Source organism: Dasypus novemcinctus, chromosome 2, assembly GCF_030445035.2.
Source record: "Dasypus novemcinctus isolate mDasNov1 chromosome 2, mDasNov1.1.hap2, whole genome shotgun sequence".
Classification (NCBI taxonomy): Eukaryota; Metazoa; Chordata; class Mammalia; order Cingulata; family Dasypodidae; genus Dasypus; species Dasypus novemcinctus.
The window spans coordinates 200,827,345-200,850,241 of NC_080674.1; the positions used below are offsets into that span (position 1 = coordinate 200,827,345).

At 40.5% G+C, this 22,897-nt stretch overlaps 1 protein-coding gene across 3 annotated transcripts in view; it reads right to left on the bottom strand.

Moving 5' to 3' along the window:
• Positions 1-22,897, bottom strand: part of LOC131275034 (leucine-rich repeat and calponin homology domain-containing protein 1-like) — a 107,016-nt gene that overhangs the window by 44,575 nt on the left and 39,544 nt on the right. The window contains exon 1 of one of the 3 annotated variants that reach the window (XM_071207353.1): positions 5,975-6,094. The exons of the other annotated variants lie outside the window; for them this stretch is intronic. The gene's annotated coding sequence lies outside the window, so the exon portion shown is untranslated. Of the gene's footprint in view, positions 1-5,974; positions 6,095-22,897 lie in introns of those variants that run through there. 3 annotated transcript variants of the gene reach the window in all.

Here is a 22,897-nt window from a genome sequence, read left to right on the forward strand (position 1 = left end):
AAGGTTGATACTACATTAATGCTCAGGGTGAAAAAAAGACAGGAGTTTGGTTTTGTGAAATCTGAATAGGATTAAGCAATTTTTCTCTTCCTTATTTTTTCATTAATATTGCATAATTATGTTATTTAACTAATCTCTGTATCTTTATGAATACTACAGGAACAACTGAGTTAGAATTTGCAATTAGATGAGATAAAGATAAGTTATAAAGAACTTTTTAGGAGGAATGTATCCATAGCTTGTTGAGCTGCATTTTTGTTATTTTTTTCTGATTTGAAATAAGGTTATAAAAAATAGTACAATGATAATATTTACTCATTGATTGTAACAAAGGTACCACACTAATGTAAAATGTTTAAAATGGGGGCTGGAAATAGGAACATTTTATGCATCTTTCTGGAAATCTACAACCTCTCAAAAAAAATCTTGAAGGCAAAAAATAAAGGCCTCTTAATACATGAGGCAATGAAGTGGTACTAAGAATTTTAAAAAGGACAGAATTTGCAGAACACAAGCAAATGCTTACATTTTTCAGGGCGGGGATGAGGTGAAAAATGACATATGAGTTTTCAATCCTAGAAGAGACTTCAAGATCAGTTCCAAAAGGGCAGTTGGTTTCACAGAAAGATAAGAAATTACATTTTAGACACAGTACATCAGACCTGAAGATGGGACATTCATGTAAAAGCTACCAAAGAAAAAAGGTGGATGCTGGATTCAAACAAATTGATGAAAAACTAATGCTTCATTTGCAAATTTGTGGGTAATTGTATAAAAAGCACAAGTAAATGTGGGTAAATAAGAGATCTGCAAAGGGTAAAAGAGTGGAGGGGATAAAAAGCAAAAATAAAAAGGCTTAACTGTTAATATGAAACTGAGAATATGAACGAAGTGTAAAGGAGGGAGAAATAAGGTCCCAAGAGGATCTGAACAATCGGGCTGCAGAAATGAAGAAAGAGCAACGATTCAGGAAGAATCTATATCATAGTGATGGAAGTGGCTTTTTATGACTTTGAAAGTCTGTGATTTTCTAACCACTTTGAGAAACAATGTGATACAGTAAGAAGAAACACTGGATTTTGAATCACTGTTTTGACTCTTAGTCCATTAGAACTATGGAATATTTTCACCAAAAAAAAAAATTATGTAGGTAGATATAGAAAAATGGATGACCACAACTTACAAGTGCATGTAGAAAGATTTACTGGATCATATCAAGGCTCAATATTGTAGCCAAGGGATACTTGTTTCTTCTACCACTATTTTTCCAATAGAAAAATTCCAAGTCCTCTAAATTCATTCTGAGCATCCAGAAAAAAAAAAACCACAAAAATACATTACTTAGAAAGAATGAGAGAAGTGTGGTCCTTCAACTATAACAAAAGAAGGGTGTCATAATAAAATATTACTAATTCAGAATTAAAAGCATTTCTTTGAAGGTATAAAACTATAATTAACATTATACTTTTAAATATATGTCCCAGAGACTTAAATCTTTGGTCTGTTCATGTGCTGGTTGAGCCCTGAGTTTCAGCAGAGTTGAAACAACTACTCACCAGTTCACTGGACTCACCCAGTACAACTAATGAGGAGGTGATGATGGACGACACCCATCCCAAGGAATAGAGAGTGTGTGCAGCTGCAAGCAAGATGCTTCTATTCATCTGCCCCACAGGATCTAATCCCCTCTCAATTATAAACAAGAGTGTATCCCAAATCCTCAACATTGGGAGTGAACAGTGGACTAAAGTAGACTTAGTAGTATACAATTAAAGACTTATTGCTATTTATTCTAGCAATGGAATTTCTTTTATCACTGTAAAGGCAGTGGCCACCAGAGATTCTGAGTGGGAGGGAAAGAGAAGAATAGTTTCAACATGGGTGCATTTTCAGGACATTGGAATTGTCCTGCATAACACTGCAATGACAATACAGCCCTCTACACATTTTGTCATAACCTATAAAGTTGTGGGGAGCAGAGTGTAAACTATAGTCCATGCTTAGTAGCAATGCTTCAATATGTGTTCAACAATTGGAACCAATGTACCACATTAATGAAAGATTTTCTTAATGGAGGAAAGTGGGGGAGAGTTTCAGACTCTTGCTGCAACCAATGATGGCTCAAAATGGTGAGATATACAATGATATCACCTCCAGACTGGCACGGTTTCATGGTGCTGAAGGGCACTATGCACCAGGCTGGTGGAATACTGGAGCTTACCTTCCTAGCTTTTCTCTAGGGTCAATGGTGCTGCAACATGCTGGCTGTATGAAGGGCATACCAAGTGGAGCAATTATTACCAGAGACATGTAAATAGAACTTAAACACAATTGGCACTATAGCCTCCTCCCATGGAGAGATAACATGTATAGTATTGTAAATCTGGAGCTTAGATCTATTAATTGCCACTCAAAAAGAAACATGCATTAGTTGGTGCATTAATTAGTATTAAGTACAGTACCTATATGCCTAACAATTATAATGAGACATTTCTGTTCTAGATCATATGCAGAGGGATATGGAACATGTCAAAAGGTCCTGGTAAGCTTCATTTTCTAAGTAGTTAATGAAAGGCATGCTTAACCCAGGTCTCTTCCTAGCCCTTATTCCAAAACCTGTCCCACTCATATCCTGGGGCTGACTGGCAAACCCACATGCCATCCTACCAGGGCTAAGCATTTTCCCACCAGGAAGGAAATGGCAAAGAGGCAGCTACCACAGTGCGGACTCCACAAGGTACAGGTCAAAAGGCTATCTGGGAGCTCCTTTAGAGACACTGCACCCACACTAACAAAATTGCTTCAGCTTTAAAGCAATTTCATGTTCCATCTATTCTTCCCTACTCCTCCTCTCATGACCTTTGGTAACTACTTTTTTATATTGATTTTACAATTCTTCAGTTACACATGCTAATAACTACAATAGCAATACATCTAGAGTGGTCCATGGTTGCACTCCCCACTTACGTTTGTTTATCCCTCAGTCTTGAGGTATTGGGGATGACATCCACTCTGCTTAAGGATGAGAGGAGACTTAGATCTTATTTGGCAGAGAGAAGGAATTGTCTTGCTTGAAGTTGTATATACTCTTTGGGTTTTTTTGGATGGGGGTTGTCCATCCAAAATTTGAGATACCAAATTTTTTTTTAAAGATTTATTTAATCCCCCCCCCGTTGTTTGTTCTCTGTGTCTATTTGCTGCATCTTGTTTCTTTGTCAGCTTCTGTTGTCAGTGGCACAGGAAGTGTGGGCAGCGCCATTCCTGGGCAGGCTGCATTTTCTTTCACACTGGGCGGCTCTCCTTACAGGGCACACTCCTTGCGCGTCGGGCTCCCCTACGCGGGGGACACCACTGCGTGGTGTGGCACTCCTTGCGTGCATCAGGACTGCACATGCGCCAGCTCCACATGGGTCAAGGAGACCCAGGGTTTGAACCGCGGACCTCCCATGTGGTAGACAGACACCCTAACCACTGGGCCAACTCCGTTTCCCGAGATCCAAATTTGATAACTGTCATCTGTGTAGAAGTTCCATCACCCAAGTTAAAACTTTTTAAAGTTTCTTAGTGGCAGGACAAAACAACACCTGTATCTGGTTTTATCCATTTCAATCCTGGAAAGAATTCCTGAACTACATCCCACACCATTTAAGAGCTAACCGGATTCCTTCTTTCCCAATATCCTTTTGATGTATGGAGAGAAACCACTAGCTTTATCTTCCTATCTCCTATTGCCCCACTCAGCTCTAGTTACATTTCACACACTTATATAATTATATATAATATTTTACAAGCAAAAACAAAATGTCTGGCTTTCCTACAGGTTGAGAATTGCTCACAGTCATGCAATAAATTTAGGACCAGGTCCTAAATACTACCCCAGCATTCCAAACTTACAATCATGTCTTCCTTTTTGTTTAAGTTTCTCTCCAGTGCTTCTCAAAACAAGTGAGAGGCTTGCTTTTGAATGAGGTAAGTGCTTGCAGAGCTCAGATGAAAATATACCAAAATGAATGCTCTTGAATAATCAGAAATGCAAAGAATCATAAATAGAAATTGAAATATTCAACTGATATTGTATGAAGAGTTACAAATAAACATAAACAACTGATCTATATATCATTCACTGGAAGGAATTTATATATTTTTAAATATTTTATGACCTATGTATGTGGATTTGGGTTCCTTGACACTACACGTCTAACATGAGTAAAAACTAAAATATAAAAAATTAAATGCACATCACTCCTCTAATGATACCAAATGAACCAGGCACATTTGAGGTATACACATAAAGAATTACATAGAAAAATCCAATATTAATTGGGTAAAAATAAAAAGATACATGCAGAACTTTAAGAGACTCATATCTAGCCATTTTTTCCAACTAAGTATTTAAAACATTTACTAGAAAATAAGGGGAAACGGACTTGGCCCAGTGGTTAGGGCATCCGTCTACCACGTGGGAGGTCCGTGGTTCAAACCCCAGGCCTCCTTGACCTGTGTGGAGCTGGACCGTGCACAGTGCTGATGCGCGCAGAGTGCCCTGCCACGCAGGGGTGTCCCCTGCATAGGGGAGCCCCACGCGCAAGGAGTGCGCCCCGTAAGAAGAACCGCCCAGCATGAAAGGAAGTGCAGCCTGCCCAGGAATGGCACCGCCCACACTTCCCTTGCCGCTGACGACAACAGAAGCGGACAAAGAAACAAGACCAGCAAATAGACACAGAGAACAGACACCTGGGGGCGGGGGGAATTAAATAAAATAAATAAATCTTAAAAAAAAAAGAAAATAAGTTATTTCTTAGTAAATTGTTGTGTTAGTTTGATACAAAAATACGTATTTATAATAGCAGTGAGTATTATATACTAAAAGGTACTTGGTGTCCAAGGAAATTTCCTTATTAAAACTTATTAAAGGCAAAAGATTTATCCCTTTTGTTCCTATGAAACTCTGGTCCGTGTTCCAAGACTACAGGCTAGATTTGTACAAAGTTATTTCAAAATGATACCAAGCAGTGATTTAAATTGCTTGAGGCATTTTCTTTGGTCACGCTCCTGACTCACACCTTCCTCCAAAGCCAGAGATATATTTATATATGAGTAAAAGCTATAACATGGAAAATCATCATACAAATAGCTTATAGATACTTGAAAGTGTCAACTGTGACCAAAAATAATTGGACTATTAGTATGCAAAATAAATTCAGTAAAAGATAAATCCACTTAAAAGCATTAACAATTTTTACAAGTTTAGAAGTCAGATCACATGTTACTAGATCTACCATTCTATTTTATTGTGGTAAAAATAGTTATGGTAGGACCATGAAGACTTAAATCTAAGAAGAATCACAGAACTATGAACAAAAGTCACTGTGGCAGATAAGATCAAAGAACATTTCAAAAGTTTCATCCTTAGATATGAAAACTAAACACAGAAATGCCAAAAATAATTCTTTAAAAAATAAGATTTAATATAAATTAGTATATTATAGCTTTAAAATAGTTTGCTTAAATAAAAAATATTGATTGGGTTAGCATTGATTAGAATGTTTCTTGAATATTATCTTCTTTAAAAGAGTTTTCATGGGAAAATTGATGTAGGGAACTTGCCTCAAGTTGAACATTTTATGAGTTTAATACATTACCTAATAAAAATGTGGGAAAAATGGCTCTGGGAGCTTTGGGACACATATCTTCTCTTAAAGTGTTCCTCTATTTCTGAGAATAGTGGAATAAAATGTATTCCTTCAACATAATTCTGACTAGTTTCTAGAAATAATCCTTCGGTTAACATCCTATTATTTGAGAGCACACACACCATATTTTAGATTGCAAATATCTATGAGTCTATTTAACAATTCAATATTTTGGCATCTTTTTGAGAGTCATGGTTACTCTATTAGTCAGGGTTCTCTAGGGAAACAGAATCAATAGAAGTTATCTGTCAATACTAAGAGATTTTATAAGAGTCTCTCACATGACCATGGGGATGCACAAGTCCAGGTTCCACAGGCAGGCTGCAAAGCAAGGGATCTGATGAAAGTCCAATGAAGGTCCTTGATGAGTTTCTGGGAGACAGTGGTTGTCCAAACATGAGCTGGGAAACTCTCCTGGAATGCTGGAATCACTTCCCCTTTTAAGGCATTCAAATGATTGGATAAAGCATTACTCATTCCTGATGGCAATCTCCCTGATTGACACAGATGCAATCAGCAGTAAAGTCACTGGTGACTAAAGTCCTTAAATGTCCTTGTATTACAATTAGCTCTGTGCTTCCTTGACCAAACAACTGGGCACAATTACCTGGCTGTGTTGACACATTAGCCTAATTTTCGCAGTTACTCCATTCATTTTGAATTGCGCACCTTTACAACCAGAAGTTTTTCTCTAATGATTCTCACCATATCTATGGTCCATCATACATGGGAGCCATTTATATATTTTAATGTAACATTTATTGTGATCATGTATCTTCAAAAAAAATAAAAATTTAAAAATTAAAAGAGGTTCTGATTACTCCAACCCCAACCCACCCCACTCATCCCACATTGTGGGAAACAAAGGCATGTTGTTTCCATGGAAGCAAGTTACTTCCTTGACCACTGAGTCAAGCTGTCCCTTATGATTATCAGTGCGGAGCACAATCTTGGCTGGGTCAGCACACCTGCAGGCAGAACAATACCTAGAACAGAACAACCTGGGTAACAGGATTTATGAGTATAGTTACTGATTCTTATAATAATAGTTCCAGTAAAGTTTGTTGGGTTTTCATCAATCACTAGTTAATATAGTATGAAGTAAGGGTAATAGGTAACTTGATTTTGTGCTGAATGTCACATAGGTTAGAGGTATATATACTAGCCCCTCGACTCAATAAAGTTGTCTGATGAGCTTGAGAGATCAATGCTCTCAGATCCCCTGAACCCAATCTCTCTTTGTCTTTCATTCCCGATACCTCGGGTCACCGAACAAGACTCCGACACCACATCAACAACCTCTTTCATCATTGTGACACATTCATTGCATTGGCAAATACATCTTGGAGCACTACTATACCTCCTGGATTATAGTTTACATTGAAGAGTACACTCTTCCCCAGTCCTTTTCGTGGGTTATGGCAGGATATATAATGTCCTGCATCTGTCCCTGCAATATCATTCAGGACAACTCAAAAGTCCTGAAAATGTCCCCATATCACACCACTTCCTCCCTCTCCCTGTACTCAGCAACTTCCCTTTACACTGTTTCCACATCAATGATACAGTGTCTTCCATTGCTAGAGTCACAACAGTTCTATAGTAGAATACCAGTAAGTCCACTCTAATCCATATTTTATTCCACCATCCTGTGGACCCTGGGACAGTGATGTCCACTCCACCTCTAAATCAAGAGGGGGCTTAGATCCCAAATGGCTGATGGATGCAGTTCTCCTGCTTGCAGTTGTAGATACTCTCAGTTCCCTGGTATGTTGTTTGACCATCCTCACTACCCTATTAGCTAACCTGGGTAAGCCAAATGAACAAGAGAGTAGGTACTGCAACTCTCTTGTGGCTCAAGGCCCAGCTGATACTTAGACAGTCTAGAGATTCAAGTCTCCTGAGCATACACCAACCCCAGCACCAACCACAAGTTCAGTAAAAGTGACAGAAGAGGCATGTGTAGAGGCATGTGTAGAGAGGTCACATCTGAACCCAACTCCATCGCACTCAGGAGCACAAATTCCAAAGTAGGGCCCACTGGCAAAGCACTGCCATGACTGTAGAACATGTGTGCCTCTGTAGCCCTCAGGAACACCACTACCTGGGGTTGTATCTACTTTAGCTATCTCTGGGATCCTGCTAAGGTGTGTGTAAGTGTGACCCCTCTGATGACCTCCCAACTCATTTTGAAGTCTCTTAGCCATATAAACTCATTTGTCTTTACCATTTCCCCCTTTCATTCAAGGTCTTTTTCTACTTGCATCACCAGCTGCTGCTTGGGAGTAATTCCTCAGTGCAAGGAAGGCTCATCCCCGGGAGTCACGTCCCACACTGAGGGGAAGGTAACACATTTACATTCTGTGTTTGCCTTAGGGAGAGGCCACATCTGAGCAACATGGAGGCTCTCAGGAGGTAACTCTTACCCACCCTGCAGCTCTAGGCTTAGTTGGAATTTCAAGTGCAGAGGCTCATAAGCATAGTCATCAGTACCAAGGGCCCATCATTGGACCATCCTTCTTCACTGGTCTTTGCCCATGCATGAGGGCAACTGTTGCTGTTCCACTGGGGAATGTGACAGAGCTCCCCTAGCTAGGAACTCTGTACTTCCTCAGTTGTTTGGAGAGTTCCCTACTATGACAATACCCAATGAATATCCAAACATTTTTATATACCCTATATACATGCCCTGGAGAACTCCCTCCCAACTATCAGTGACACCCCACACCACTGTTCCTCCCCTATAATAGTTGAACTTCACTGTGATTCAAAACTTCTTAAAAAATGAAGCCTAATACATTGCCAAATTTGATTAGTAAGAAAATGAAGTAGTAATAATAGGTTTCAAGATTACAAGCAAAATTAATACTAATTGAGAAAAACTGAGATAAAGTAAAAAATAAACAGGTACTAAAAAATTAAAAAATCATAAAACTTTGGTTTTGATGTTTTGCCTTTCATCACTGTAATAGGTGTTGCCCTGTATGTACAGTGGCAAGGCAATCTCTTCCATTCCTTCCTCAGTGCCTACACCCTTTTTTTTAATTTTTAATTTTGTCTTCAAAAAATTTAGATCACAGTAAAGTCACATATACAATATAGGGGACTCCCATATATTCAACATCAAACCCTTTTCCCCTCTTCCCCAGCAAGATCTTTTCATATCCTCTTAAGTATGGGTCTTCATACTCCTTTTCTCCACTGTACCTGTCCTTCTCTAGTTTGTTTCTCAATCTGATCATTGATTATTGCTCCTTATTTAAACTCTTATTTTGGAAGGGAACAACTGCCATCTTGTCCAGGTACTACATTTAAATGTATATATATTTTCAGAATCAATTATCTTTAAAGGTGTTTTCAATTACATGTCTTCAAATGAATTTTATTTCTGAACTTAAACTTATATTTATGAGTATTTTATTCTTACAATTAAATTTTAGTTTCTCATTATATTTTAGTGCTGCCTTTTCAATGATTCTTATCATTCACATGAGGCACTTGATTTCAGTTTTCTTTTTATTTAGTCTTTTAATTTGGTTTTAGTGGTGGCAGTTCTTTTTAGATTTTTTAAAACTTTATTTCTATTGCTATAGATTCCCAATCATATAGGTTGAGAGCCATTTTAATAGGACCTACAATTTTACCAACAATTGGTTTTCCTATTATCAGGCATATAAAAGATCTGCCAAAGTAATTTATGTATATCACATGGTCCAAAAACTCATCAGTAACTTTTGTGCACACTATATTTAAACACTTTATTTTAGAAATAACCTCTAACAAGAAAGAATAGATATAATTTTGTTTACTGATATTTTAAATTTTTCCATCTACACATAATAATCCTGCCAGCCACAAGACACCTTGATTCTTACTGAGCATCTTGAAAACATTGACATTACTAGGAATTGTGTGGATTGAAATCATGAAAATGTTGGTCTCCTACTAAAGGGGTAACATTCTGGGATTTCAGAATTGCACATTCAGGCTTCCTGTACCCTGGGGACATTCTGCTGCTAAATGGACTGTCATTTGTGGAAGTCACTAAACCCTATTCACAGCTCCATCTGTAACATCTATTGTGGAATCTCTCTTCTTTCTTTCTTTCTTTTTCAGTCAGGCCAGGAAAAAGATTTTATTTAGTAATGGGAGAAAGAAGAGAACTTGCTGAGAAATGGACAGGATGGAAATAAGCACTAATATTGGTGTCGGCTCCTCTAGGCAGAGAAAGTGAGTTCTGGCTTGTGTGGTCACCTTCAAAGCTATTAATTATTCCTCCCCTTACAAATGCTAATGGGTGGGGCCCAAGCTGCTATTGGGTTATCCCACCAATAGTGGGGGCCAAAGTTGAGTAGTCTTTGGAATATGCAGTGCCTCCCCTCAGCCCAGGAGAGAGTCTCAACTGGAACCTGAAAGTCAAGGTCAAGGACTCAGTAGGGTCTCATGGCCACATAGTCTGTTGGCCATGTTGTGGCTCATCTCATTTCCCTGTACTAAACTGTCTGAACTCGCCCTCAAAGAGTTCATGCCATTATTCTTAAAGGGGTGCTGAGGGGTCAAGGTCATTCTTCTGTAGTTGCTTCCTGCTGTTTAGGGCAGTAGTCCCTGCCTGACAGGGCATGACCTCTCTCACTATTCTATTGTGTTTGAGGGAAGATGGGTCCACATCCTGGTTGGAACTGGATGAAATCCCCACATGATTAATAAGCCATTGATTCATTAGAAATAATTCAAATTTTGAAAATCCATGGTCCCAATAAAGAGATAAAGAGGATGGTGGCAAACAGACCCAAAAAGAGGTGTAGTCATGACATACTAGACCACAAGAGTGAGAAAGGCCAGGTACCTTCAAAGGCTGCTCCCTCCCAAAGTTGATGGAAACAGCATTCTTCCTTGAATTCTTTTATGCTGCTGGTTAACTCCAGGGAGAGATTGTAGTAGACCTGCTAGGTTTCAGTATGAACTTCAATCTTAGTTCCTACAGCAGTGGTTATGCTTAGGACAGCTAGGAGAGGTATGCCCTAGACATAAACTCACAGAGACAGTATAGGCAACAAGATAAGCACATGGCAAAGAAAATAAAGATAGTACTTAAGAGAGGCATTCCTTTATCTTACAGCTACATTCCTGGAATTAGTCATTTAAATGCTTCAGTTTAGAAGATGTTTTTTCAAACTCCATATAATTTACCCTAACCACATGGAATGGATATTTCACATTAAAACAAAGCTTATTAAATTACAATTAGGGAGGTATATGTAGCTCAAGTGACCGGGCTCCCATCTACCATATAGGAGGCCCCAGCTTCAATTCCCAGGGCCTCCTGGTAAAGGCAAACTGGCCTGAGCACCATAGAGAGCTGAAAGTCCACTGACATGGAGAGCTGATAGCCCACATGGCAGAGAGCTGACAGCCCATGCTACATACAGCTGGTGCAGCAAGGTGACACAACAAAGTGAGACATAGAGGAGACACTGAGAGATGCTGCAGATTGGAGAGATGAGTCAGTGTGTGAAACTGAATGCCTCTCTCCCACATCAGAGGTCCCGGGATGGGTTCCCAGAGCCTCTTAAAGAAAAGACATGGGGGTGGCAGATTTGGCCCAGTGGTTAGGGCATCCATCTACCACATGGGAGGTCCACGGTTCAAACCCCGGGCCTCCTTGACCCATGTGGAGCTGGCCCATGCACAGTGCTGATGCATGCAAGGAATGCCGTGCCACACAGGGGTGTCCCCTGTGTAGGGGAGCCCCAGGTGCAAGGAGTGTGCCCTGTAAGGAGAGCCACCCAGTGTGAAAGAAAGTGCAGCCTGCCCAAGAATGGCACCACACACATGGAGAGCTGACACAGCAAGATGATGCAACAAAAAGAAACAAAGATTCCCATGCTGCTGACAACAGAAGTAGACAAAGATGATGACACAGTGAATGGACAGAGAGCAGACAACTGGTGTGGGTGGGTGAGCAAGGGGGAGAAGAGAAATAAATAAATAAATAAATCTTAAAAAAAAAAAAGAAGAAAAGACACAGGAAGCAGATGCAAGTGCAAAAACCAAAAAGTGGGGGAAATAAATAAATCTTTAAAAAAATTACAATTAGCAACCAATGAAGTTTACTTTATTCATTGAAGAGAGGGCAGAGCTACATTTTCTCCTTTTAACTTAATTCCATTAAACATGAATTTACAATTTCATTGTCTTAAGGACTTAATATAATATTAATTTATTTAATTGGCATTCTATAAATGTAGGGAGATTACACCTAAGTTAAATAAAATTGAAATCATTATAGTTTATTCTAGGAATGTCCTTTTTCCTTCCTTGACATAAGGTTTAAAACTTCTCTTCTTTAATAAAAGTCTAAAACTGTGAATAATTTTAAAAGCATACTGAATGCTAGGTTCTGGAATATATTACAATTGTTTAATTTGTTTTAATTATAATTTAGAAAAGATCTTCCATAGCTTTCAAGGACTTTTCATTTGCTTCCTGAAATTCATTAATAGGATTATTTATTTATTTTGTCTTTATTTTTCTAATGTTACATTAAAAAATGAGGTTCCCATATACCCCCCACCCCCCTCACCCAACTCCTCTCCCTATAACAACAACCTTCTCTATCATCATGAGACATTCATTGCATTTGGTGAATACATCTCTGAGCACCACTGCACCTCATGGTCAGTGGTCCACATCATAGCCACTCTCCCACAGTACACCCAGTGGGCCATGGGAGGACATACAATATCCAGTAACTGTCCCTGCAGCACCACCCAGGATAACTCCAAGTCCTGAAAATGCCCCCACATCACATCTCTTCCTCCCACTCCCTATCCCAAGCCACCACTATGGCCACTTTCTCCACACCAATGCCACATTTTCTTCGATTACTAATCACAATAGTTCATGAACAGACTATCAGTAAGTCCACTTGAATCCATACTCTATTCCTCCATCCTGTGGACCTTAGAATGGTTGTGTACACTCCACATCTATATCAAGAGGGGGCTTTAGATTCCACATGGATGCGGGATGCAATGCTCCTGCTTTCAGTTGTAGACACTCTTGGCTCCATGGTGTGGTGGTTGACCTTCTTCACTTCCATGTTAGATGAGTGGGATAAGTCCAATAAACCAGAGCAGAAGTTGCAAGTCTGTTGAGGCTCAGGGCCTGGCTATCACATGGTCAGTCCAGAGATTCAGGTCCCCTGGGTATACATTAACCCCCAGCACCAACCTCAGCTCTGGTAAAAGTAACAGTAGAGACTTGTGGACAAAGATCACACCTGAGTCCAGCTCCATCACACAGAAACACAAACTCCAAAGTAGGGCCAACTGAGATGGCACTGAACTTCATCTGCCATGACCATAGAACCTGTGGGTCTCTGTAGCCCTCAAAAGAACCAATACCTGGGGTTGTATCTACTTTGTCTCTGGGATAACAGGATTATTAACCACCTTTACTTTAAGGCTATTAAAAGGCTTAAATTGGGGAACCACAGGACAAACTGATTTTTAATTCTACAGCCTAGATGATTCTTTTAATCTGCCACACCTAGCCCCTCACTCAGAGCTCTGGCAAAGGGAAGGCCCAGGGGGCTGGGAAGGTTAAAGGGCTCAGGAAAACCTTTCCCTTTCCCAATTCCCAAATGACCCACTCCCTTCCCTTCCCACACTTTCCCACATTAACAACATCCCTCATTAGTGTGGTACATCTGTTACAATTGGTGACCACATATTGGAGCACTGCCACTAAGTGGGGATTATACTTTACATTATAGTTTAAGTTCTCTCCCATACAATTTTATAAGTATGACAAGATATATAAAGGTCTGCACCTGATACTGCAACATCATTGAGCACAATTCCAATGTCCTGAAAATGCCCCCTTATTATACCTATACCCTCTCCCTCCCCTCAGAACCTCTGGTGGCCACTGCTTCCTCATCAATGATAAAAGTTCTCCCAGTACTAGAATCACAATAAGTCTGTAACAGAATAACAGTAAGTCTACTGTAGTCCATCATTCATTCCCCAATTGCAAGGATTCTGGAAAGGTGATGCCCAGTCTGTTTCTGAGAGAAGGCTTAGATCCCAAGGGGCAGGCAGATGGGACTATCTTCTTGAAGTTGCAGACTCTGTTCTTTGGAATGGCTGTTGTCCATTCTCATCTCCTTGTCAGATGTCCTTGGCAAGTTCAATGAACAGGAGAGTAGGTGTTGCAAATCTCTTGAGCTTCAGAGCCCACTGGCACATAGAAAGCCCAAAACTATAAGTCTTGTGGACATAAACCTATCAGTTCTATTACTAACTATAGGTTCAAATACAATGGGCAGAAGAGCCATGTGTTTGGAAACCACAACTGAGTCCAACTCTGTCACACTGGGGAGCATAAATTCCAAAGTAGGACCCAATGGCGGGGTGCCAAACTCCTCAAACGTCGACCCAGCCTATAGTGTCTGGCTGTCTGCAGAGCCCTCGGGAACCTAGCTATTTGAGGCAATTATTTACTATGGCAGCCAATCAGATTCTGCTAGGATGTGCATAATAAATGTAACCTCTAGCATGACCTCCCCATTCACTTTGAAGTCTCTTAACCATATAAACTCATTTGTCTTTACTCTTTCCTCCTTTTGATCAATGTCCAGTTGCATTGCTACTTGGTGCTTGGTGGTAATGCCTCAGTGCACGGGAGCCTCATCCCTGGGCATTATGTCCCATGCCAGGGGGAAGATAGTGCATTTATATGCTGAATTCGGCTAAGAGGCCACACTTAAGCAACAAGGATGCTCTCAGGAGGTAACTCTTAGGCAGCCTATAACACTAAGCTAGGTTTCAATTTCAAAAGTAAAGGTTCAAAAGCACAGTCATCAATATCAAGGGCCCATCAATGGTCCATCCTCTTTTACTAGTCACTGCCTGTATACTCAGGGGGTTCTTGCTGTCCCATTAAGGAATATGGCAGAACTGGAAATTTAATGTTCTGGTTATTGTGTGAATCTTCACCCACTGTGACAATGCCCCATGAACATTTGACCACATGCCTTACATATATGCCCCAGGTGAACCTCTTCCCATGAATCCCCCATCATTGACACCCCACACCATTGATCCTCCCCAGCCACAGTTGGAACCCTTCTTAGATCCAACATTTATTCAAAAAATGAAGCCAATGAAATAACCAAACACAATAAGAAAATGAAATGATAGGTTAAAAAATAAAAATTGAAAAAATTGAAAAAAAACCTAAAAATTAAAAATTTTCATTGTGCCTTTCATCACTATAAGATCTGTTGTCTTGTATGTGCAGTGACATTTTCTTCCATTTATTCCCCCAGAGTCTTATTTTCTTCATTGTACCTTCAGAGAAGCTTTAGGTTATTAAAAAAAAAAGCCATGTACAGAATATAGGGTATTCCCATATACCCAATATCTTCCCCCTTTTCCTGTTTCCCCTATCAATAACATTTTACATGTGGATGGTACATTTGTTACAATTTTTTTTTATTTTTATTTTTTAAATATTTATTATTTTTTTTTAATTACATTAAAAAAATATATATGAGGTCCCATTCAACCCCACCGCCCCCGCCCCCCACTCCCCCCACAGCAACACTCTCTCCCATCATCGTGATACATCCATTGTACCTGGTAAGTTCATCTCTGAGCATCACTGCACCCCATAGTCAATGGTCCACATCATAGCCCAGACTCTCTCACGTTCCATCCAGTGGGCCCTGGGGGGATCTACAGTGTCCCGTAATTGTCCGTGAAGCACTATCCTGGACAACTCCACGTCCCGAAAACGCCTCCACATCTCATCTCTTCCTCCCGTTCCCCACACCCAGCAGCCCCCATGGCTACCGTTCCCACACCCATTCCACATTTTCTCTGTGGACATTGGATTGGTTGTGTCCATTGCACACCTATGTCAAGTGAGGGCTTAGATTCCACATGGGTACTGGATGCACTCTTCCCGCTTCTAGTTGTAGACACCCTAGGCTCCATGTTGTGGTGGTTGACCTTCTTCAACTCCATGTTAGCTGAGTGGAGTAAGTCCAATAAGTCAAAGTGTAGGAGCTGAAGTCTGTTGAGGCTCTGGGCCTGGGTGTCATATTATCAGTCCAGAGATTCAAATCCCCTACATATATCTTAAACTCAGCACCAACTACAATTCCAATAAAGTAGCATGCAAGTCTTGTGAAAAGAGATCCCCTCTGAGTCCATTTCCATCACGCAGAAACACCAGCTCCAAAGAAGGGCCATCTGTCATGGCAGTGAACCCCTTCTGCCATGACCATAGAACCCGTGGGTCTCTTTATCCCTCAAAAGAACCAATACCTGGGGTTGTATCTACCTTATCTGTCTCTTAGACTCTGTTCAGTTGTACATAGGGGTATTCCTTCTGACAACCTCCAGACTCTTTTTTAGAGACTCACAGCCTTATAATCTCATTTCTCCTTTCCATTTCCCCCTTACATTAGGTCAAACCGCTTCCCGAAGTCATGTTATTATATGTAGACAGGTATATTCTGCTGTTCCGCATTGAATCTTTAATTCAAGGTCATTTTCTAGTTGCTTCTTCAGCTGGTATGTGGTAGTGATCCCTCGGTGCCAGGGAGGCTCATCCCCGGGTGTCGTGTCCCATGCTGGGGGGAATGCATCACATCTACACGCTGAGTTTGGCTGTGAGAGTGGCCACATTTGAGTAACATGAAGGCTGTCAGGAGGAAACCCCCAGACACAATGCTACTCTAGGCCTTGTTCTTATTGCAGGTGCATAGGCTCAAAAGTGTAGCCATTAGTATCAAGAGCCCACTGTTGGGCCCTCCTTCCTTCCTGGTTCTTGCCGTTGCACCTGGAGGATTGCCGCTGCTCTCCCAGGGCCCACAACAGTGACCCCCCGGCCAGGAGCCCAGAACCCCCCCAGCTGTTGTTTTTAATTGTTTCCACTATGAGTATATATAGACATTACCATATACCCTGGGCATATGCCCTGTATAACTCCCTGTCAACCATATATATCCTGTCAATAACATCCCATATCAGTATTCCTCCGCTGCCATTGTTGAACCACTCTGTGATCCAAAACTTCCCGTAAAGTGAATCCCAACATAATGTCAGCTTCAGAAGAGTCTTAGATCACCAAAATTCATATATACAATATACAGTATTTCCCCAGATCCACCATAAAACCTTTTCCCTTCCACAGCAATAATCTTTTAACTTATTCATATCATATTTCCTGAAACTGATGTACAGATTCCGAAACTATAGTTTTCAAACAAGGTAACATTTGTGCTTACTATGTAGTCCATACTTTAGGTTGTACAGTTTTCTAAATTTTTTAGTTATCCTATGTTTTGTCTTATGGTTTTCATTATTAGTCTGTGGTCCCCTATATGTTTTTGGTGTAATATTAGCTGTTTTATATTCATCCTCGTGTACTCTCACATAACTCCTCTTTTGCCCCCTTATTTACCTTTGTTCTATCCATTGCACGTCCATTTTCCCCTCCCCTTAGGGCCCACAACGCCTGCCAATCTAATGCCCTGGGAGCCGTCCTTTCTCACGAGAGATACAGTTCTCTCTATTCGACGGCATTAGTCTTCCCCAGGATATGGGTCCACCCCACCCAATGGTAGAACCCACCTTGGCAAAATGAGCCTTCAGCTATTCCCTCTGGAGTCCGTCCCGCATCAGACCATACCCCCTGAGCGTCCTAACCAGGTGACCCTCCTACTTATACTTTGATACGTTTTACTCAGCATTTAGTTCTCAATGAACTTCTGGCACTCTCCCATGTTTGTATGTTGCCCCTCCCTCCCACCTATTGTTACAATTGATGTACAAATATTGAAGCATTGCTACTAACCATGGTCAATGATTTACATTATGGTTTATAATTTGGACCCTACACTTTTATAAATTTTGATGACATTTAACAAGGCCTGCATCCATCACTGTAAAACCATGTGGAACAATTCCATCACCCCAAAAATGCCCCAAGTTCCACCTATTTTATTTCTCTCTTGCCTCCCCTTGGGATCTGGGCAAGCATCGTGCGTCATTCCATAAGAACAAGATTCATAGTTACTTACAACCACACTGAGGGCTTCATACACTGGCCTGTCCTCCCATTTAAGGCACTGCCTATAATCTCAAGAGACTCCTGCCAATCTGAGAACACACCAGGACTGACTCCCCAGGAGACCACAACTTTCCTCTCATTATGTGGGTCTCCACCCTCTGATAACACATACTATGATGGGATGAACACTCACACACTCCCAAGAAGCCTGCCTCAGGTGTACCATGTCCTGCATGCTCCCCACATCCAAAACCCTAAACCAATAACTCTCCCATCCATATTTGCCAAAATAACATTCTCAATGTTGTCGTTTCAACCACATACCCACAAATCCCCAGTGTTCACCTGCTCCCTCCCCCAACCCTCCTCCCAGTTCCCTGTACAGTCCAACCCACCTTCCCCTTCCCAACCCCTCACAAACCAGCACCACTGAACCCAAGAGCCTCACTGCACCACTGTCACACCTATTCACTACAAAACTAATCCCCAGAGCTCATCTGTTCCCTTCCCCAACCCTTGCCCCAGTTCCATGGACAGTGCAACCCACCCCCACCCTACCCCCTCGCAGACCAGCACCACCCATCCCAATAGCCTCACTGCACCACCGTCATGCCCAGCCACTGCACAGATACACCCTTCCACCTTATCATCAGTTTTGCCCATAAGGGCACTGGCCCACAACCCACTACACCATTTCTGACAGACACTTAAATTTAAGAAAGGATTAAAATAAAGTGGTCATTTATTGGCAAAGCAGCTGTGTTTCATAGATAGGGCACTAACCTTGGAGTTTCCACTCCCAGGTGTGAATCCAGCTCTGAGTCACATTAAGTTGTGAGATCTCAGGCAAGACATTGGACCTTTAATTAACCTTCCCAAGCATCTACAGTACATACTTGATATATACTAAGTCATTCATAGACAAATGTAATGGTTGATATATTCTCCTCCTCCTCAGGTGGAAAAACTGAGGTACAGAATTATACACGCAACAATGACAAAAAAACAGAAGTGAACTTCATCAGAAGTCAAAAGTTTTGTCAGTCAAAGGACATTATCAAGAAAGTGTAAAGAACCTACAGAAAAGTTGCAAATCTTATTTCTAGTATGGGTTTAAATAGCCAGTATGTATAAAAGAACATCTACAACTCAACAACAAAAAGAAAAAAAAAAACAATTAAAAATGGGCAAAGGACTTGAATAGATAATTCTCCAGAGGATATATCAAGTACCAATAAGCACATGAAAAGATATTCAAAGTCATTATTCATTAGGGAAATTCCTATAGAACATACAATATCTGCAGGGTCAGCATTTGTGGATACATGGAGATTGAAATGATCTGGAAGATGTCAAGAAGACACTGCCAATTTTGGAAATTTAGGTGAATACAGAACAAATGGGAGGCACCATGGAAACCTGTCACTGAATTTTAGAACCATTTGTAGGCTGATTATTACAAGTTACTTTAGATTGCCATTAACTACAATTCTTTTCTTCTATTGTCTTTGCTATTCTTCTTACAGTAAGAAGGATGGCCCAGCAGCAGCTCATACTGTACTTGTTAATCCACAAACTCCACTCTACCCTCCTGCCCAAGGCTAGAATACTACTTGAGTAATTCATGGTTAAACAATTAGTGTGCTCACAGATACTCTGTGTCATCCAAGCTCCCAAGGAATAAATGATAGCTTCCCAAAAACCAAGAAGATGAGGTAGCCCAACTAATGCTGAGGTGAGGTCACTATTCTTTGTCTAAGATATAAATATTACCCTTTTTGTTTCTTTCTCTTTCCATTGACTTCAGATAAGGTTATCTAATTATGTATAATATATTTCATACATACAATTTCCTAGGAGAGGCAAGTGTCGAGTGCGGTCCTCTTCAAACTGACCCCTTCTTTAAAAGAGCATCCACAAAAGGCAGCAGATTATAAACTATGTGGTTGGGGTCTTTACCTCAGCAAAATTTTTCCCTCCAATGATTAAGAATTTTGTAATCACAAAGCAAAATGGACTTGAGAGATTTATGTTCAAGCAAAGCATGTGCCCTACCACAGATGTCCCTCCACTTGCTTATGGGGTCTTCAACTTGACCACAGTTTCCCATCTGTTCTTCTAAAGCACCAAGGGAACAAAGTACCTGAGCAAACACTACACAGCATGATCCACTATGGAGTTTTCATTTCTGTAATTGGGAATGACACTAAGCAGAAGCAAAAACAGCACATATTTTGGAAGCACTCATGTTTGAGGAAATATCTGCATAAGAAAATCAGAGCATTCTTGCTGGCTTTGTCTGGAGAGTCATTCTGTTTCCATATCCCGGAAGAAATGAAGATTGGGGTATGGCTAAAGAAAAGAGAGTTTCCAGGTAAAGAACTAGGTCTTACAAGCATCAGTGTTCCCTTAGATGGCATGGACTCTGTGTACAGGGACTGGGGACTGTCTATGTGCAAGTCTGAGTGGTGTGCTTGTGAATGTAGGGGCAGGGGAGGGGGTGTGAGTGTGTGTCCTGGAGAGGGACAGTGGGATGCATATCTTTGAACACACTTCTAGCCTCCACTCTACACCCAGATCCAAAATTCAAGGATTAGGAATAAAACCTGAACTTGTTCTCAGTTGAGAGGGATTGCTATCCAGCTGCCCCTCAATACTTCCCAAGGCCTGGCAGGCTTTCTGGAGGACTTGTGTGAAGGGGCTATTGCCTGGCTTGTTCCACACACTGGCTCTCACACTCCTGCTGACATGGTCTCCTGGAATGAACCAGACCCACCACAGAATCTCTGGACCACAGGGCTCAGGGCTCCCTGCTCTTCTCAGAACCCACAGCTCCAGTGAGACAGGTCAGCCTTGTCCCCCAGACTCTACCAATGCCCCTCCCTGTGAACTTTCCTCAGGCCATAGTTTTCCTGCACTGGGTCACTCCAACAGGCATAAATGTTTTCTTCCTTCCCCCAGCTGTCAACACTGTTCCAGAGCAAGTCTGGTTCCAAAAATTATTCTGCACTTGTTCAAGAGAAGAGACTTGGGAAGAATGAAGAGTTGAAGAGAAAGAAGAGGAAATGTGGAGCAGGTCAGAAGAAGGGAAGGGAAATAAGTGTATATGGAATCCACTGCTTTTCTAGCTTTCTTTTTGGCATTTCAGGAAATTCAGCAAAACTGAGGGGAACACTAGGTAACTGCAATTAACATTTTATGTGAACATGCAAGTGGAGCTGGGAACTAGCTGGTAAAAATAGGCACAGGAGGTAAAGATGCCCTGACAACTTCTACCCAGGGGACAGAAACGCTTTCCATAAAAGCCCTTTAGTTGCTTGGCCATCCATCCAATGGCTCCTTAATTTGGGCAAGAGAGCTGTAGGTGCATGTAGGGTCACTGTATACAGCTTCCTCTTCCATTAATCTGTGCCTTTCCAGATTCTAGAACTTGTGTTTGTGTTCCAGATCCTAGTATCAGCAGCTACAAAGACCATGCATGAACTGAAGGTCTTTGCCAGAGCCTCAGAGGAGCTGGTGTTTGCAGACTGAAAGGCATAATTCCATGAAATGGAGAAACCTCAGTACTCAGCCCCTTATACCCATTCTCTCATCAGCTGATTTAGTGACAGTCTGGTTTTTAGTTTGACAGATTTAAAGTGAGGTTTATAGACTTTACTTTTAATGTTAGGTATTATTATATTAAACAATATTTATCTCCTACAAGTTTTCTTAATATTTATCAAGCACCCTAAAGAGAGTTAGAACTTCCTGAATTATCCTATGTCTGTTTCCCTAGTAGCTTTCACCAAAGACACTCTCTCTCATACAACCCTCATTTAGTCATAGTGGAACAAGTGTAAATGTAATACTTAGTTAAGCATCTGTCCTCAGGTCAATGTTTTTCTAAACATACCTTTACTGAACTTTGTTCACTCAGCTGGAAGGGAATGTGGGAACAAAATTACCCAGGGTCTAACAGTATAACTTGGACTTCCTGTCTTTTATACTTGCAAATTAATTTTGTTGGGTATAAAATTAATGGCTCCATTTTCTTCTGACACAATGCACTGTCTTCAAAAACCTTGATGGGGATCTAATTTTCTTTCTATCTATTGTGCTAAACGCACAAATGATTTTTCTTTTTCTGCAAAGCCCATCAATTCTACTACACTATATATTGTCATTATATTCATTCTTATTCACTGCTCAGTATGTACTTTTAATAAGAAACTTCAAAGCATTCCTTCTATTTACAGACAAAAATGACATCTTAAAATTTGTTTCAGGTCTCTGCTTTGGTTTTGTCTTTTCATGCACTCCAGTTATTAACATACTGGCTCTTCTGTACCTATCATTAGCTTTTGACACTTTTTCTCAAATCTTTAAACAAATTTTTATTTCTCTTGAATATTTTTTCTCATCAATTTCTATTTCTTATAAGGCATTATCATTCACTGTGTTTCTTCTAGCTTGCATTACATTTTGAAGTGATTTTTCCTTCTTCTTTTCCATCTTCTTTCCACATTTCTATCCCTTCATTTTTTTTATTTCTTATCTGATGTCTTTTCATATCTTCCTTCATTTTCTTAATGCCTTATGCCATGTTTTTTTGAAAAACTACAACATAAAGGACACCGAAATGAAGATTTTTCATTTCATTCTATGCTGTTACTCTGCATTTATTCCTTTTTTTGCCCTCTATTACCTTTGTATGTCGATTGACATGAGTATTTTTTCTATTGGTCAATTTATATGATTTTCCCCCTTGAATTTGTAGGCAGTATTATGATTCAGAATAGCTTTCCTAACCTCACAGAGCTGTCTCTCCTGTAGTTTCTGTAAAATGCTCAAAAATATGGCAGTTTAATTCTGGGTATTTCCTGGTTCCATATTTTCCCCACTCTTAAATATAGGTCTTTGTTCTCTCTGCCTCTATTGTACCCTGTTGTTTCCATTCTGCATATGATTATTGGGTTTTTTTTTAGATTTATTTTTTTTATTTATTTCTCTTCCTCCCCCCTATTGTCTGTTCTCTGTGTCTGCTTGCTGTGTGTTTTTCTTTGTCTGCTTCTGTTGTTATCAGCAGCACAGGAATCTGTGTTTCTTTTTGTTGTGTCATCTTGCTGAGTCAGCTC